Here is a 17,918-nt window from a genome sequence, read left to right as displayed (position 1 = left end):
GAGCAGGGAGCCCAATGAGGGACTCAATCCCAGGACCCTGGGATCATGACCTGAGCCGAAGGCAGCCGCTTAACTGACTGAGCCACCCAGGCGCCCATTTGTCTTGTTTCTTAAATTCTACATATAAGTAAGATTATATGGTATTTGTCTTTCTCTGACTGGCTTATTTTACTTAGCATTATACTCTCTAGAGAACTACATCCATGTTGTTGCAAATGGCAAGATTTCATTCCTTTTTATGAATGAGTAAAATTCCATTGTGTGTGTGTGTATATATATATATATATGTATGTATATATATACACACCACATCTTCTTAATCCATTCATCTATCGATGGACACTTGGACTGCTTTCATAGTTTGGCTATTGTAAATAATGCTACTATAAACATAGGGGTGCATGTATCCTATTGAATTAGTGTTCCCATATATTTTGGGTAAATACCCAATAGTGTGATACTGGATCAGAGGGTAGTTCTATTTTTAGTTTTTTGAGGAATATCCAAACTGTCTTCCACAGTGGCTGGCCCAGTTTGCATTCCCACCAACAGTGCAAGAAGGTTCCTTTTTCTCCACATCCTTGGCAACACTTGTTGTTTCCTATATTTTAAATTTTAGCCATTCTGACAGGTGTGAGGTGATATCTCATTGTAGTTTTGATTTATATTTCCCTGATGATGAGTGCTGTTAAGCATCTTTTCATGTCTGTGTTGGCCATCTGTATGTCGTCTTTGGAGAAATGTCTGTTCATGTCTTCTGCCCATTTTTTTTTTTTTTTTTTGAGAGAGAGAGACAGAGAGAGAGCTAGTGTGTGCACGAGTGGGGAGGGGCAGAGGGAGAGAGAGAGAATCTTCAGCAGGCTCTACGCTCAGTGCAGACCCGATGTGAGGCTCAATCTCACAACCCTGAGATCATGACCTGAGCCGAAATCAAGAGTCAGACCCTTAACAGACTGAGCCACCCAGGTGCCCCTCTTCTGCCCATTTTTTAGCTGGATTATTTGGTTTTTTGGTGTTGAGTTGTATCCATCCTTTATATATTTTGGATGCTAGCCTTTTATCAGCTATGTCATTTGCAAATATCTTCTCCTATTCAGTAGGTTGTCTTATAGTTTTGTTGGTTGTTTCCTTAGCTGTGCATCAGCCTTTTATTTTGATGTAGTCCCAAATTTATTTTGGCTTTTGTTTCCCTTGCCTCAGGAGACATAACTAGAAAAATGTTATAGCCGATGTCAGAGAGACTCCTCCCTATGCTCTCTTCTAGGACTTTTTTGTTTTCAGGTCTCACATTTAGGTCCTTAATACATTTTGAGTTTATTTTTGTGTATGGTATAAGAAAGTGATCCGGTTTGATTCCTTTCATGTAGCTGTCCAGATTTCCCAGCACCATTTGTTGAAGAGAAAGTCTTTTTTCCATTGCATTTTCTTGACTCCTTTGTCAAGGATTAATTAATCATAAAAACATGGGTTTATTTCTGGGTTTTCTATTCTGTTCCATTGATCTATGTGTCTTTTTTTGTGCCAGTACCATATTGTTTTGATTACTGCAGCTTTATAGTATATCTTGAAATCTGGGATTGTGATACCTCCAGTTCTATTCTTTTTAAAGATAGCTTTGAGGCACCTGGGTGGCTGAGTCGGTTAAACGTCTGCCTTCGGCTCAGGTCATGATCCCAGGGGCCTGGGATCTAGCCCCCCACTGGGCTCCCTGGTCATCAGGAAGCCTGCTTCTCCCTCTCCCTCTGCCTCTACCCCGGCTTGTGCTCTCTCTCTGTCTCTCAAATAAATAAAATCTTTAAAAAAAAAAATAAAGATAGCTTTGGCTTTTGGGGGTCTTGTGGAGTTCCACACAAGTTTTAGGATTGTTCTTCTGTGAAAAATGCTATTGGTATTTTGATAGGGATTGCATTAAATGTGTAGATTGCTTTGGGTAATATAGACATTTTAATGATGCTTGTTCTTCCAATCTGTGAGCATGGAATGCTTTTCCATTTCTTTGTGTCCTCTTCAATTTCTTTCATAAGGTATTGTTGGATTCAGTTTGCTAGTATTAGGATGAGGATTTTTACATCTATGTTCATTGGAGATTTGGCCTGTAGTTCGTTCTTTTTTTTTTTTGTAGTGTCTTTATCTCATTTTGGTATCAGGGTAATGCTGGCCACATAGAATGAATTTGGAAGTTTTCCTTCCTTTTCTATTTTTTCAAATACTTCGAGAAGAATGGATATTAACTCTTCTTTAAACGTTTGATAGCGTTCACCTGTGAAGCCATCTGGTCTTGAACTTTTGTTTGTTGGGAGTTTTTTTTATTACTGATTCAATTTCATTGCTGATAATTGGTCTATTCAAATTTTTTATTTCCTGATTTAGTTGTGGGATGTTGTATGTCTCTAGACATTTATCCATTTCTTCTAGGTTGTCCAATTTGTTGGAATATAGTTTTTCATAATATTCTCTTATAATCCTTTGTATTTCTGTGGTGTCATTTATTATTCCTGCTCTTTCATTTCTGATTTTATTTGAATCCTTTCTTGTTTTTTGATGAGGTTGGCTAAAAATTTATCATTTTTGTTGATCTTTTCAAAGAATCAGCTCCTAGTTTCATTGATCTGTTCTATTGTACTTTTAGTTTCTATTTTGTTTATTTCTGCTCTAATCGTTATTATTTCCTTCCTTCTACTGGTTTTGGGTTTTGTTTGTTCTTTTTCTAGTTCCTTTAGGTATAAGGCTAGTTGTTGAAGATTTTTTTCATTTTTGAGGTAGGCATGTATTGCTATAAATTTCTCTCTTAAAACCATTTCTGGGGGTGCCTGGGTGGTTCAGTATGTTAAGCATCTGCCTTCGGCTCAGGTCATGATCTCAGGGTCCTGGCATCAGAGTCCTGCACTGGGTTTCCTGCTCAGCGGAGCATCTGCTTCCCCCTCTCCCACTTCCCCCTCCTTCCTGTTCGTGCACTCTCTCTCTCTCTCTCAAATAAATAAATAAAATCTTAAAAAAAAAAAAAAAAACCACTTTTGCTGCATCCCAAAGATTTTGGACTATTGTGTTTTCATTTTCATTTCTATGTATTTTTTTTATTTCCCTTTTGGTTTCATGCTTGACCCATTCATTATTTAGTAGCCTGTTATTTAATCTCTATGTATTTGTGTTTTTTCTAGACTTTTTTCTTGTGGTTGATTTCTAGCTTCATAGTGTTGTGGTCAGAAAAGATGCATGGTCTGACTTTGAACTTTTTGAATTTGTTGAGACTTGTTTTGTAGATTAATAGGTGATCTCTTCTGGAGAATGTTCTGTGTGCACTTGAAAAGACCATGTATTTTGCTGTTTTAGGATGGAATGTTCTGAATATACCTGTTAAATCCATTTGATCCAATATGTCATTCAAAGCTACTATTTCCTTGTTGATCTTCTGTCTGTATGATCTGTCCATTGTTGCAAGTGGGGTGTTAAAGTCCCTTACTATTATTGTATTACTATCGGTTACTTTCTTTATGTTTATTAACCACTTTATGTACTTGGGTGCTATGTTGGTTGCATAAATTCTTATAATTGTTATATCTTCTTGTTGGATTGTCTCCTTTATGATTTTATAGTGTCCTTCTTTGTCTCTTGTTACAGTCTTCATTTTAAAGTCTTTTTTGTCTAAATATTGCTACCCTAGCTTTCTTTTCACATTCATTTGCACGATAAGCATTTCTCCATCCCCTCACTTTCAATCTGTATGTGTCTTTAGGTCTGAAAAGAGTTCTCTTGTTGGCAGCCTTTAGATGGGTCTTGTTTTTTTATACATTCCATCACCCTATGTCTTTTAATTGGAGAGTTTAGTCAATGTACATTCAAAGTAATTTTTGATAGGTATGTAATTATTGCCATTTTGTTACTTGCCTTATGGTTGTTTTTGTAGTTCCTCTCTGTTCCTTTTTTCCCTTGCTTTCTTCTCTCATGATAAGGTGACTTTCTTTAATGAGAAACTTGGATTCCTTTCTCTTTATTTTTTGCATATCTTTTACTGGTTTTTCATTTTTGGTTATCATTAGGTTTATATGTAACATCTTCTGCACAGAGACTCTATATTAAGTTGATGGTTGCTTAAGTGTGAACCCATTCTCTATTCCTCGCCCTTTTAGGTATATAGTGTCATACTTTACATCCTTTTATTTTATGAGTCACTCGACTTTTACAGATATATATATATATATATATATTTTTAAGATTTTATTTATTTATTTGACAGAGAGAGAGCACAAGCAGGGTGAATGGCATGCAGAGGCTGAGGGAGAAGCAGGCTCCCTGCAGAGCAGGGGGAGCCTGAGGACCCCAGGATCATGACCTGAGCCGAAGGCAGACGCTTAACCGACTGAGCCACCCAGGCACCCAGATATATTTATTTTTACTGCTTTTGTGCTTCCTATTTTTCTTACTCGTATTTATCCTTCCCTTCCACTCAAAAGAGTCCCCTTTAATATCTTGCAGGGCTGGTTTAGTGGTCATGAATTCCTTTAAATTTTGTCTGGGAAACTCTATTTCTCCTTCTATTCTGAATGATACCCTGCTAGATAGAGTATTTTTGGTTGTAGATTTTTCCCTTTCAGCACTTTGAATGTTTCATGCCTCCGCCTTCTGTCCTTCAAAGTTTGTACTGAAAAATCTGCTGACAGCCTATTAGGATCCCTTGTATGTAACTGTTTTCTCTTGCCACTTTTAAAACTCTTTCTTTATCACTACTTTGTGCCATTTTAATTACTCTGTGTCATTTATCTATGAAGGAAGAATAAATATCTTTAACCTTTAGGGTTCTTGCAAGAGTCAGTAAGATCATGTGATTAAGACATCTGGACCAGGGCTGGACATAGTAAGGGATTCAATAAAGGTTAAGAAGCACTAGAAGGCTATTACAGAAGTAAATCTTTGGACACAGGTCATACCCCATTAGTCATCACTAGCAAGTAAGGCCATGATAAAGAAAGAGTTGTGCCATCCGCCAATGCTAGTCTTTTTTTTTTTTTTTAAAGATTTTATTTATTTATTTGAGACAGAGAGAATGAGAGAGAGAGAGCACATGAGAGGGGGGAGGGTCAGAGGGAGAAGCAGGCTCCCCACCGAGCAGGGAGCCCGATGCGGGACTCGATCCAGGGACTCCAGGATCATGACCTGAGCTGAAAGCAGTCGCTTAACCAACTGAGCCACCCAGGCGCCCACGCCAATGCTAGTCTTTGTATTGAGATGACACAGGGTGTCTCATCCCCCACTGGGCGAACATGCAGGATGACCCTGTGTCAGGGGATGACTTGTGGTCTAGTAGTCTCTTCAGAGACTCTTTTCGATTTACTGGAGCCTGGCTCGCATGAGTCCGGTGAAAAAACTCACCAGTGGTCAGTGAATTAGGAAGCATTAAAGAATCTCTACAAGATTCTCAATTATCTCACTGAGACATTAATTTGCATTTTCTTCACTATAAATGAGACAGAGTACCTTTTCATGTTTATTTGCTATTTTGTTTTCCAGTGAAATCCCTGCAGATGTCTCTCTTGAGCAGTCTGTCTTTTTCACCTTGATTTGTCAGAATTATGAGTTTCTATTGGTTAGGTGAGTGCAAATGTCATCTATTCTGTGACTGCCTTTTAACACTTTTAAGAGTGGTTTTCCATGAAAGATGAACCTAGTTTTGATATAGTCAAACTTAATATTTTACTTTATGGAGCTGGTGGTAAGCTATGTATGTGTTCTGTAAGAATTATTTTTCTCAGGGCGCCTGGTTGGCTCAGTTGGTTAAGCATCTGCCTTCAGCTCAGGTCATGATCTCGGGGTCCTGGGATCAAGCCCCACGTTGGGCTCCCTGCTTAGCAGGATGTCTGCTTCTCCCTCTCCCTCTGCTTCTTCCTCTCCCAGCTCTTGTGCTCTCGCTCACTCTCTTTCTCCCTCTCAAATAAATAAATAAAATCTTTAAAAAAAAAAAAGAATTATTTTTCTCATCTAAGGTCATGGCTTTATCTATATACGTTAAATAGTTTTCTTCCCCATTCCTGTGATTAAATTGTATTGGGAAATTGTACCCACCTCTAAAAATATACTTTAGACCCATATTTCACACCATCTGAAAATAGCAATTTTCAGTGAATTATAGATCTAAAAGTGAAAGGTAAAATAATATTTTAGAAAATAACACAGGTAAATAACACAAAGACTCCAGATGACAGAAAAATTCCTACAGAACACACACACCACCACCACCACAATAATTTACAAATAATAACAGTTTTCGTTGATTATTTTCAATCTTTATACTTTTTTTCCTCATTCTACTTGCACACTGAAATGGACAGACCACCCTATACTGTGAAGTCAGCTTCACTTTGAAAATGTCTTTAATTGGCATTCTTTTTGGAAACATTTTTACTGAGTAGAGAATTGTGGTTGCACGTTCTTTTTCATTCAGTACTTTAGACATGTTATTCCACTTTCTTCCTACTTGCATATATTTTAGGAAGAAGTCCTCTGACATTCCAATTTTTGGTCTTCTGTGGTAGTGCTTCTTTTTTCTCTAGCTGTCCTTAAGGTTTTCTCTGAATAAGTGGACTTCATGAATTAGACTATGGTGTGCATAGGTGTGTTTTTGCATGTTATTTATTCTTCATGGGGTTGGTTCTCTAAACCTCTGGAAATGTGGTTTCTTGTCTTTAATTAATTTTGGAAAAATTGTATATCCCTTTCTTATTCTCTTCTACTTTTGCTATTCCAATTACATGTATATTAAATTTTTTGATATCACTCTATGGGATGTCTTTGAGTATCTCTAAAAGACAATCCTCCCTCACACACACACTCCCCTTCAAATTTTTTTAAAGATTTATTTATTTATTTTTAGAGAGAGAAAGAGAGAGCAAGAGCCTGGGTAGGGGCAGTGGGAGAGGGAGAAAGAGTCCTCAAGCAGACTCCCTGCTGAGTGTGGATCCTGATATGGGACTTGATCCCAGGACCCTGATGTCATGACCTGAGCTGAAATCCTGAGTCAGCCTTCTAACTGACTGAGCCACCCAGGCGCCCCTTCCCTCAAGTTTTTAAGTCTCCCCACTTTATGTGAACTCTCTAATACCAAAGAAATTGTAAAAAGGAAACACTGAGCCAGGAATAACTTTTTTCTCTTTATGAATGGGACCTGAAGAGGCTTTAGAGTGAGCCTATTGAATAATGAGACCTGAAACCTAAAGTCAAAACTTTGAAATACGGGCACCTGGGTGGCTCAGTCGTTAAGCGTCTGCCTTCGGCTCAGTTCATGATCCCAGGGTCCTGGGATGGAGCCCCGCATCGGGCTCCCTGCTCCGCGGGAAGCCTGCTTCTCCCTCTCCCACTCCCCCTGCTTGTGTTCCTGCTCTCGCTGTCTCTCTGTCAAATAAACAAAATCTTAAAAAAAAAACAACAACAACTTTGGAATATCTTTTAAATAACCTACATATAACTTAAATGGACCAGCCCTGGCAAGCACTGCAAACGTATAAAGGGGGTACTTCTTGAGGTGTGGCCCAACAACAGTGCACTCACATATGTCTTCACAGCAAAACAGATGCGGTGGGCCATTGAGGGGCCATCCCAGGAGACTGTTGTGAAGGTGTTCTCCGGACTGGGTCTCTGGGACAAGAATGAGATGCTTTTTCACATCAGGCCCATTTATAAGTCCCTGAACTGTTGGAAGTCAGGGCAGTGTCTAAGCAGGGTGCTTCTGGAAGAAAGAATGACCAGGTGCCTGGAGCTGGACTCCAGGGAGTGGTTGTGGCCATCATCAGTGATCAAGCTACATCCTACCTCATTTAAGGGTGGATGCACCCTTAGAGGCACCATGGGTTCGAAAAGACTAGAGAAGGGGCACAATGAACCTGTTAGGGCCTCTCCTTGCAGAAAGTGGCATGAGGGAAACGGGCATGAGGGAAACTGGATTTTTATACATTCATATGTAATCCTAGCATTCCAGTATCTAAGAAGTCTTACCAGAGGCTCTACCTTCCCTTAAATATTCATCCTACAAATTAAAAACTCTGTAATTTCAGTTTTCCTTTTAAGTTCCATGTTCCAGGTACAGGAAGAACAAACTGGGGTTGTACTCTGTCTCTCTAGTGATGTAATCTTATTCCAGCTTGTGAGCAAAGCCATATATTTACACAGCCAACTCATTAAGCATTTTCCATGACGTACATTTTGTGTAGTTCTGAAAGCCTAGCCTTTTATTCTGTTTTTATGCCTAGCAATATCCAAGGTACTGTTTAGTTTTGCTTTGTTTTTATTGTTTTATCACAGCAGGCTTCTCCAAGTCTAGAATTACCCAGGCCTATAAATCTTGTCCCTTAAGGGCCATTATTCCTTTGTACCTACATTTCTTTCAGTTGAAAAACTGCACTCAACAGAATTCTAAACCGAAACAGCTTCAAGTTTGGGCTTGTCTGAAAGATCCAGCACATATGCAGCTTTCTGGTCTTCCACCAAGCTTTGCGTACAGGATATCCTGTCTGAGAATTTCCATTAGGCCCCAAAGCAGAGTACGCTTTGTGCCAAATAAGCACACTTTCTAAAACAAGATGCCAGATCATTTTATCTGGAGTTAATAAAATATGGAAAAACTTCATTTCAGTTAAATCAAGCCTCATTAACCTCCTTTTGTTTATGAAATCATGTTAATAATTCTTCCTTTACCAGCATTGTACTTTTGTGACTCAGACTTACAGAATATATTTTTTAAATATATTTTTCCTTGCTACAATTTCCCAGCATGGAAGCTGGGTGAAAGACTCTGAATTTATTTTTCAACAACAACAACAACAACTTAAAAATAATATTAAAAGTGAGTTAATGGTAAATGTTAAAATATGATAAAAATAACTAATAAAATACTGATTGAAATGTTAAAAGAACTAACTAGCCATATATTCTTCATTTCTAGAGTCATATTTTTGTAGTATAGGTCATGGAACAAAATAAAAAGCAAAAATGAGAGGTAGAGGCAGACAGACGGACAGACAGGTAAGGGGCTTTTTTGATTCAGTTGGTGAGGAAGGACCCTTCTTTGGGGCTTGGGGCAGTGTCCAACTCTCATTCTGCATCAATCTCTGTGTCTCAGTAAGTCCGTTGTCACTAAACTCAGCCCAGTGAAGATTCAACTCTAGAAATTGCTCCGTTTAGTTTCAGATCTTTTAAAAAAGCTGTCTCTGATACTGTTGCATACTTTTAGAACTATGATGGAATTTTCAGCTCTAAATATTTATGATTCTATTTTATAAGATGAGCTCATGGCAACCCAGGTAGAGGTTATATTTTTCTAGCCGCTCTTGCACTAGAAAAAGGAAGAACAAACTAAACTCAAAGCTAGCAGAGGGAAATCAATAATAAGAATTAGAGATAAATGAAATAGAGAATAGAACAACCACAGAGAAAATCAATTACCATCCTTCCCTTCTCCTTCACTAATAGAATACCTGCTTGTTTGCTGTGTATATGTGTTCCTAAGATGCTCATAGCAATTCCAGCTTCCCCTGTGGCTGGATCTGATAATGCAATAACTTACGATCTATTGTTTTTAAGTAGAAGTGATGAGTTCTTAAAGGAGGGGCCTATCCTTCTTTCTCGTCTCCAATCTGCTCTTACTACAGGTATGATGGCATACAGCATAGATGGCTAAGCATATGATAGAAGAGTCCTGGGCCCCAATCTTGTGAAACACATCTACCCTGCCAGTTATGCACTATTGATCCTAGAATTTATGTAATAGACTAGCATCCTTAATATATTTAGTGGCATATTTGTTTGTGAGGCTTTTTTTTTGGTTTCTCACAGCTAAACCTAATTCTAACTGATTTGGTTACTCTAGTATTACTTTGAGGGCAGAGGCCACAGTTGATAAATGATTTTGTCCCAGGAAACAAGCAGTTTCAGGTACATGATAGATGCTCATTCAGTATATTTCACTAAATAAAAACACAGTATGAATAGGACTGGATGTCAAGGAATAAAAACATGAAAGCATACCATTCAAAAAATACTAGGTGATCTGGAGCCCGTGACAAGACACTGGTCATGCAAGGAAAGAGCCTTCTAGCAATTGCCGGTTTATGGGATAAGAAATAAGAGGAAACCATCTCGTCATACTAAATCCATTAGAGAATGTGTCATTGATATAGGAGAGTCAATAGAAAGCCCCTGTATATTACTGACGAAAGAGTACATGGAGTAATCAGTGTTGCTGAGAAAGATTATTCTGCAAGATAAGTGGCTGCAAAGCATGGCATAATGAAAGAGACTTCACTGGTTTCAAATCCTGGATCTACCACTTATTCATATGTAAATCTGAGCAAATTTCTCAGTCTTTCTGAACTTCACTTACTACATATGCAAAATGGGCATAATAAGCCCAAACTTGCAAGGTTCTTATAAACACAAGTGAGGTCAGGTATGTCAATGCATGTGTTACAGAGCTCAGGGCAAAGTAGGTTCTCAATACATGATAAGCATTACTTGAATTTTATTTTTATTATGGAAATAAAACTTTGAAGGCTGGCAAAATCTGCTGTTTCTTCACTACCATCACCAGAGATTACTGAATTGTAGGTCCCTCCAGGATGTTGCCAGGATGTTGCCCTGGGTTCTTTTCTCTCCTCCATTTATACCCTCTCAAAATGATCTCATCCAATCTCTGGACTTTCAATGTCACTTTATTCTGATACCTCTCAAATTGATATTTCTTGCCTTGATATCTTTTCTGAAATTCAGATGCATAGATCAAATAACCACCTGATTTCTTTACTTTTTTGCAAGCTGTCCACTTAAAGTTATGTTTACAATATCAGCCTTGATCACTCCTAAACCCAAATGAAATCAAGGAAAACAAAGCAAAATAAAAGCACACTTCTTGCTTTTTCATTCCTCTTCTTCTCAATAGTGTACCACCAACCTGAGGGTCTCAAGCCCCAAACCTTACATCCCTCACTTAGTTTACCTCCCACATCCAATCCATGTATCAGTCTTCTTGTTACTCTTGCTTAATATATCTCAAAGCTGTCTCTTTCTCTCCATTTTTATTTTACCATCCTAGGCTGGGTCACCCTCCTCTTTTGCCTGAAATACTTGTTTCCCCCATCCCCCGATGTCCTTCTTTCTTCCACTTTGACCCCCTCTAATAAATTCTCTTCAAAACAACCAGAGTGATCATTAATCTAGTTGCTTTTAATACCCTACTTAAGCCTGCATTATACTTACATAAGATACGTACTCTTCAAAGGCACACCATGACCCAGTCTTTCTTACTTCTCCAAACTCATCTTTTTTTTTTTTTTTTAAGATTTTATTTATTTGAGAGAGAGAGAATGAAAGAGAGAGCACATGAGAGGGGGGAGGGTCAGAGGGAGAAGCAGACTCCCTGCCGAGCAGGGAGCCCGATGCGGGACTCGATCCAGGGACTCCAGGATCATGACCTGAGCCGAAGGCAGTCGCTTAACCAACTGAGCCACCCAGGTGCCCCACTCTCCAAACTCATCTTTAATATTTTCTCCACCATGGTCATACCACAGCCACCCTAGCCTCCTTTTTAGCCTTGCAAATTGCAATTCCTTTCCTATCTCCAGGTCTTTTTTTTTTTTTTTTTAAGATTTTATTTATTTATTTGAGACAGAGAGAATGAGAGAGAGAGAGAGAGCACATGAGTTGGGGGAGGGTCAGAGGGAGAAGCAGACTCCCCGCCGAGCAGGGAGCCCAATGCGGGACTCGATCCCGGGACTCCAGGATCATGACCTGAGCCGAAGGCAGTCGCTTAACCGACTGAGCCACCCAGGCGCCCTCCTATCTCCAGGTCTTTGCATTCATGGTTCACTCTGCCTGCAATGCTTGTTGCTCCCTCACCCAGTGGCTCCTTTTCTTCAAGGCGCTACACAAATGTCAGTTCTCAAAGAGGTCTTCCCTGCCTATCCTGTCTCAGGTTGCCCCTCCACATAAACTTAACACAATATGAACATATTTACTTATGTCTTTACTTATTCTTTTTCTTCTTCTATTAACATTAAAACCTGTAGAGGAAGAAATCCTACCTGATTCTTTGCTGCCCATTTCCAACAACAAGGACAGTATGTAGAACATAGTAGGCACACAATAATTGCTTCTTTACCTGAATTTTAAAAAAAAAGGCAAATCAGAATGTTTATCTATGAGCTCGCTGGCTTTAGCTAGCTTTCATGAAAATTCTAATTACAGCAAAGTCCCGTGGTGTTGCAGAATACCTTACAGACTAACATATCCAGATCCTACAAAGTCAATGAGTATGGTTTAATGTAAAGAGCATCTAATGCTGGGCATGTACAAAACGTTGTAAGGAAAACAGAGGACACCTAACTGAGTTTCATGGGCAGAAAATGACAATATATAAGCAGTATCAACCACCCATCCATACTTCTACCCTGGTTCTATGCAGGGATCTCAGAAGTTCTGTTCCCCTCAAGCACAGGAAAAATAAGTGGGAATGTGTGTGAGGTTAATGTTCTTCTTAGAAAATATTTTAACTGCTGCTGAGGTCCCTTGAATTAGCTATGATTCACAGCATCTTCAAAACAAGTAAGAAGTGAGATGCAGTCACAACCTTTTATGAAGGCTTCTAAAAGTATGGTTTTGTTTTACCCATTCCTTTCTCCTCATACTCCTTCCATTAAGACCAGATTTTACCTGCCTGACCATAGCTGGTTATACATTAGCAGTCTTAGCACTTATTGACTATATGACTCCAAAGGGCAGGTATTTCTATTTTAGTCACTGCTGTATCTTCTGAGCCTTGAACATATCCCCAATGCCAGGAACATTAACAGGTACTTAATAAATAATTATTGAATAAATTATCTTGTTTATTCCTCAGACTATTTTAAGGTCTTGACCTAATTACAATGCTGTCAACTAGCTTAACTTCTTTAGGGAGTCATGATTGTTGAACAGTCAAAAATCAATTCAAACCTATAATGAGATATCACCTCACACCTGTCAGAATGACTAAAATCAAAAACACAAGAAACAAGTGTTGGTGAAGATGGGGAGAAAAAGGAACCCTTGCATACTGCTGGTGGGAATGCAAACTGGTGCAGCCACTGTGGAAAAAAGGATGGACGTTCCTCAAAAAATTAAAAGTAGAATTACCAGATGATTTAGTGATTCCACTACTGGGTATTTACTCAAAGAAAATGAAACCACTAATTTGAAAAGATGTATGCCCCCCTATGTTTACTGTAGCATTATTTACAATAGCCAAGATATGGAAGCAGCCCAAGTGTCCATTGATAGATTAATGGATAAAATGTGGTGTGTCTGTGTGTGTACACATACTCACACAATGGAATATTACTCGGCCATAAAAAAAGGAATGAGATCTTGCCATTTGCAACAACACGGATGGATCTAGAGGGTATAATACTAAGTAAAATAAGTCAGGGAAAGACAAATACCATGTGATTTCATTCATTTGTGGAATTTAAGGAACAAAACAGATGAACAAATCAAAAAGAAATAACCAAAAAACCCCAGACTCTTAAATATAGAGAACAAATGTGGTTGCAAGAAGGGACATGGAGGGGGGGTGAAATAGGTGAAGAGGATTAGGAATATACTTAATCGTGATGAGCACTAGTAATGTATAGAACTGTTGAATCATTATACTCTACACTTGAAACTAATAACACTGTACGTTAATTATACTTGAATTAAAAAAATAAATTTAAAAAATTCCTCTCCAGTGATATGTCATTCATATGAGTTTGATTTGCCATGTGTATATATATGTTAAAGAAGTTTTATGTGTTTAGAAGACTCCAAAGATCGAAAATTCTCACTCATAAAAATCTTTAGCTACCTTGTCCCAAGAGTGTGCTTACTGCTTACTGTAACTCTGTTTTCTCTCTTCCTCAGGTTAGAATCCCAAAGCTAAAAATTCCAACATACCCAGGGAGTGTATCAAATGTTGTGGGTTTTTTTCCCCAAAAACAGAGTTGTTTTGGTCTTTGACCAGCCAAAACATGAAAAAGAACTCCTAGTCCATACTGAAGATATTTTGGAAAACCAACTGGATCCTGAATTCCAGAAACAATCAAATAATTTCTGTTCTTATATCTTTACCCATGCAAGGGCTAGGACCCTCAGGAAAGAAGTCAAGGTCACTGAGACTAGTGAGTCTCCTTGTCCAAAATCATATTTCTCTGTGGCCTGATATGTGCTAATTATAATATGTGTTCTTCAGTAGTTTTGTATCATTTTATATATATATAAGTGTACTTATAAATAAATATTCATACCCAGAGAGAAATGGGTATGTGTGACCTATGTGGATGCCATCAGTCATGGAACAGTGCCTTGCTTGGAGAACGCAGTAACAACACTGACCCAGTGTGAGATCTCAGTGGCCATGCAAAAGGCAGCTGACCACTAGAGCAAGCAGATGGCCCAGCGAGTGAGGTTCCCCACAGACACGTTCCATGCAGACTGTGAGGGGGTAGCTGTTGGAGTCTTCATGGAGCACTTTTCCGGGATGACCAACAGGAGTTCCAGAAGAAGCTTGTGGTACTTTTTCTTAGCATTTGCCCTTCCTGATTCTTGCCCTTCTAAAATGATGCCTGAATTTCTACATATTCAATCTACAGTTCATCTCCCACTCAGGGTAAAGTAGTGTGGATCCTCACAATAGAGAGAATTCTAGAGGACTCTATTTCCATCTTTTCCCTCAAAGCTTGAGGAATTTACTTAGGATCTTTCTGATCTCTCAAGCAAAATCAGCAGTGATTTCTCCTTTAGTGAGCTGTGGCATGGTTTCAGAACTCCCCCACGTCACTCCTGAGCTAGAAGTTCTCTAGGTGTACTCACTTCTGTTTCCAGACAATTTCCTGGGACAGACTCTCTTAGCAAGCTGTTCTTTATGTTTATTTTTGTTTTAGTTGTGTCATTATATTGTTGAAGATAGAATCACAGAATGCTACAGCTTCTAGGAACTATAGAGAATAGGTCATGCAACTTCAACATTTCATAGATGAAGAACCTGAGACCCAGGGAGTTTGGAAGCTTTAGCAAGGTCTTGCAGAGAGTTTTCAGAACTGGCAGTAATCTCTTAGTTCTAGTTGCATTGCTTATGCTCCTTCACTAGGATGCTTTTCTTAAGAGAACTGCAGTTAGACCACCCACCTAGCAGGTTCTTTGGAATTTGATCTCCTCTGTTCCTTTCTTGTGGTGACATCCCTGTACATTTCCCTTGCAGGAAATCATAAAGAATAAGGAGGATTTCTTGCTGTAGAACAAAGAGGCATCTGTTAAATACTACCAAGCTAAACTTGATCAGCTTTCAAAGGCTCTAAGAGAAAGTATTTCAGCAGGAACCTTCTCTGTTCCCAGAGGGCACAAGCTCTACAGGCAAGCAAAGGAAAGGACTGAATGGAAATATTTGCAGGTGCCCAGGAAAGGAACTGAGGGTAAGGAATAAGGGCGGCATGGGGAGTCTACAGAATAGAGTCAGAGGTGTCTCCAGATAATCTGAGAGCATAGCACCAATTGTGGGTGATAAACAGCATGGGGATATCATGACAGCATTAGCTTTTAAGGCCCACTATTTGCTATTTACTCCTGAGGAGAGTGGAAATGCCTATTCCCAAATAAACAGTATGGATTTCTGAAACCCACGAGAGAACAGAAATTATTTATTTCTTCATCCAACAATATGACAGGCATTGTGCCAAGGGCTGAGGATTTATGATGTAGTTAGAATCCTTGCACTCAAGGTGATCAAAGTGAGAGAGAGTCAAATAAATAGACAACTGCACAGAGAGTGGTAACACTTAAGGGTCTTTGATCCTGGGCTGCACTGGTGTTAGGAATAAATGTAACAATAATACGCTACTGTAAACTGAACTGTTATTGCCTATAGTCATAGCATTAAGTTCTTTCTCTAGACGTTTTAATTTAATCCTCCAAAAAGTATTAGGAAGCATCTGCTCTTATTACCCACATTTTATAGATGTGAACTAAAAGGCATAGGCAGGTTAAAGCATTTGCTGAAAGTTACACATCTAGCAGGTAGCAGGAGAGAACAGAACATCAGCATGGATTAGAGTCTTCATTTTATGTTGGGCATATAGTCTAGGAAAACTTCCCCAAAGAGGAGGGGGGTGTAAATTTTGAAGTATTTGTACATGTTGTCCAGGTTGAGATGTTATCCAAAGGGAAGAGCCCTAGGTAAACACGCAAATATATGAAAGCACTGGAGATTGTGGGTTTGTACAGCTGCACCTAATTCTGACTGGCTGAAGCTTGAGTGGGTGGAAGGAAGGAGGACGAGGGGGACCCTTTGATTCTTGCCCTTCTAATAAGGCAAGTTGAACAATCTGTAGGGGGATCAAGGAGCATTTTAAGTAGAAAATAAAAATGATATGGATGGCCTTGTTTGTATAGAACAAATCACCTCTGTGGAACTCTAGGTCCTTTGCTCCTTCTTGATCCCTCAGGCAAATGAGGTCCTTAGGCGCTTTTTGCAGTCATAGGCTGCATAAAGAAATCTATCCTGCAAACAGATAAAGCTCTCACCTCTGGGGACAAGGCCATAGCAGGCAAGAGCAGGGCTCCACTCTTGGGTGGGTAAGCTCCTGCAATGCCCTCTGACAGATGGAGCAAAGATCTTTCCAAAACGATGAGCTTCCCCTTCTTCTGTGGAATGCACACTCTTTTAAAACCTGAAAATAACAAGCTGAGTTGTACATGAGCCAGACAGTCAAGGCCTTTCCCATCATACTCTCAAACCTGCTCTTGATGATGTGGCCACCCTCTCTTTCAAATCTGATTTGGTCCCTGATCTCAAGAGGGTAAAGCTCAGGCCTGACCTTTTACTTTCTTTTCTTTCTAAAATCTGCATGGGGCAGTGCAGCAAGTCAGGAAGGAGGCAGCTGAGAAGGAACAGGCATGGCTGAGAGAGAAACAGTGGGAGCAGCAACAGCAGGTGGAGGCTCAAGAAAGAAGCCTCAAGGAGAAACAACGCCCAACTAAGCAAGAAGCTGGAGAGGGAAACAGACAATGATCTGAGAGTACAGCAGACAAGGATACTGGAGCACAAACTCCATCAACGTAAACCTCGCAGGAACCGTAATTCCTGGTGGCCATTGCCCTGGCACATCAGGAAGGAATGGGTGAAAACTAAAGCAAAATGGAAAAGAGAAGCATTACTGCCATTCATTGCATGTGATCCACTAAAAGTACTGAATCCTAGCATTTCAAGAGGTCTTTGAGTTGTGGTCCATACTGAGACCTTGGAGAGCCCAGGATGATCTTGGCCCTTCCAAGTCCCTGGAGAAGATAAATAACCTCTCCAACGTGCCATACTGGCGGGATTCTAAAATGGTCTCATGGAACCCAAATTAAACAGGGTTTCATGGATTATCAAGTAGATAATCCAACCAGGTGTTTTTTGGTTTTTTTTTTTTTTTTTAGAGAGCGAGAAAGCAGGGGTGGGGATCTATTGTGTGTGGGGAGGGCAGAGAAAGAGAGAATCTTAAGCAGGTTCCAAGGCCAGCATGGAGCCCAACGCTGGGCTTGAACTCACAACCCTGAGATCATGACCTGAGCTGAAATCAAGAGTTGGACGATTAACTGACTGAGCCACTGAGGCACCCCAAACAGGTGTTTTTAATATAAGCAGCAACAGGGTGCTTTACCAAGATCACTGTCAATTATCAGAAACCCTATTACCACCAAAGATACTGACATGGATCCATGTCACTTGACTTACAAGTATCAGATATGTCCAGGCTTAGAAATACAGGGGGATCTGATACCTTCTAAACTTGCTGCACAGCTTGCCTAAGTCACCACATGGCACCAGGGGAATTCTCTCTTTTCCCATTTAGAAGTGTTCATATCAGATGTCTTGATCAGCTTAT

General features: G+C 39.5%; 1 long non-coding RNA gene across 1 annotated transcript in view; it reads right to left on the bottom strand.

Annotated features, from left to right (window-relative positions):
• LOC145721312 (uncharacterized) overlaps nt 1-17,918 on the bottom strand; it is a 130,506-nt gene that overhangs the window by 87,832 nt on the left and 24,756 nt on the right. Inside the window, exon 2 of the long non-coding RNA XR_014144972.1 lies at nt 12,063-12,139. This is a non-coding gene — a long non-coding RNA (uncharacterized LOC145721312). The remainder of the gene's footprint in view (nt 1-12,062; nt 12,140-17,918) is intronic.

The sequence above is a fragment of the Leptonychotes weddellii genome, chromosome 4, assembly GCF_054177405.1.
Source record: "Leptonychotes weddellii isolate Sample4059 chromosome 4, ASM5417740v2, whole genome shotgun sequence".
In the NCBI taxonomy this organism is placed as follows: domain Eukaryota; kingdom Metazoa; phylum Chordata; class Mammalia; order Carnivora; family Phocidae; genus Leptonychotes; species Leptonychotes weddellii.
The sequence above is the reverse complement of the archived record's forward strand: the minus strand, read 5'-3'. Positions and strand labels throughout refer to the sequence as shown.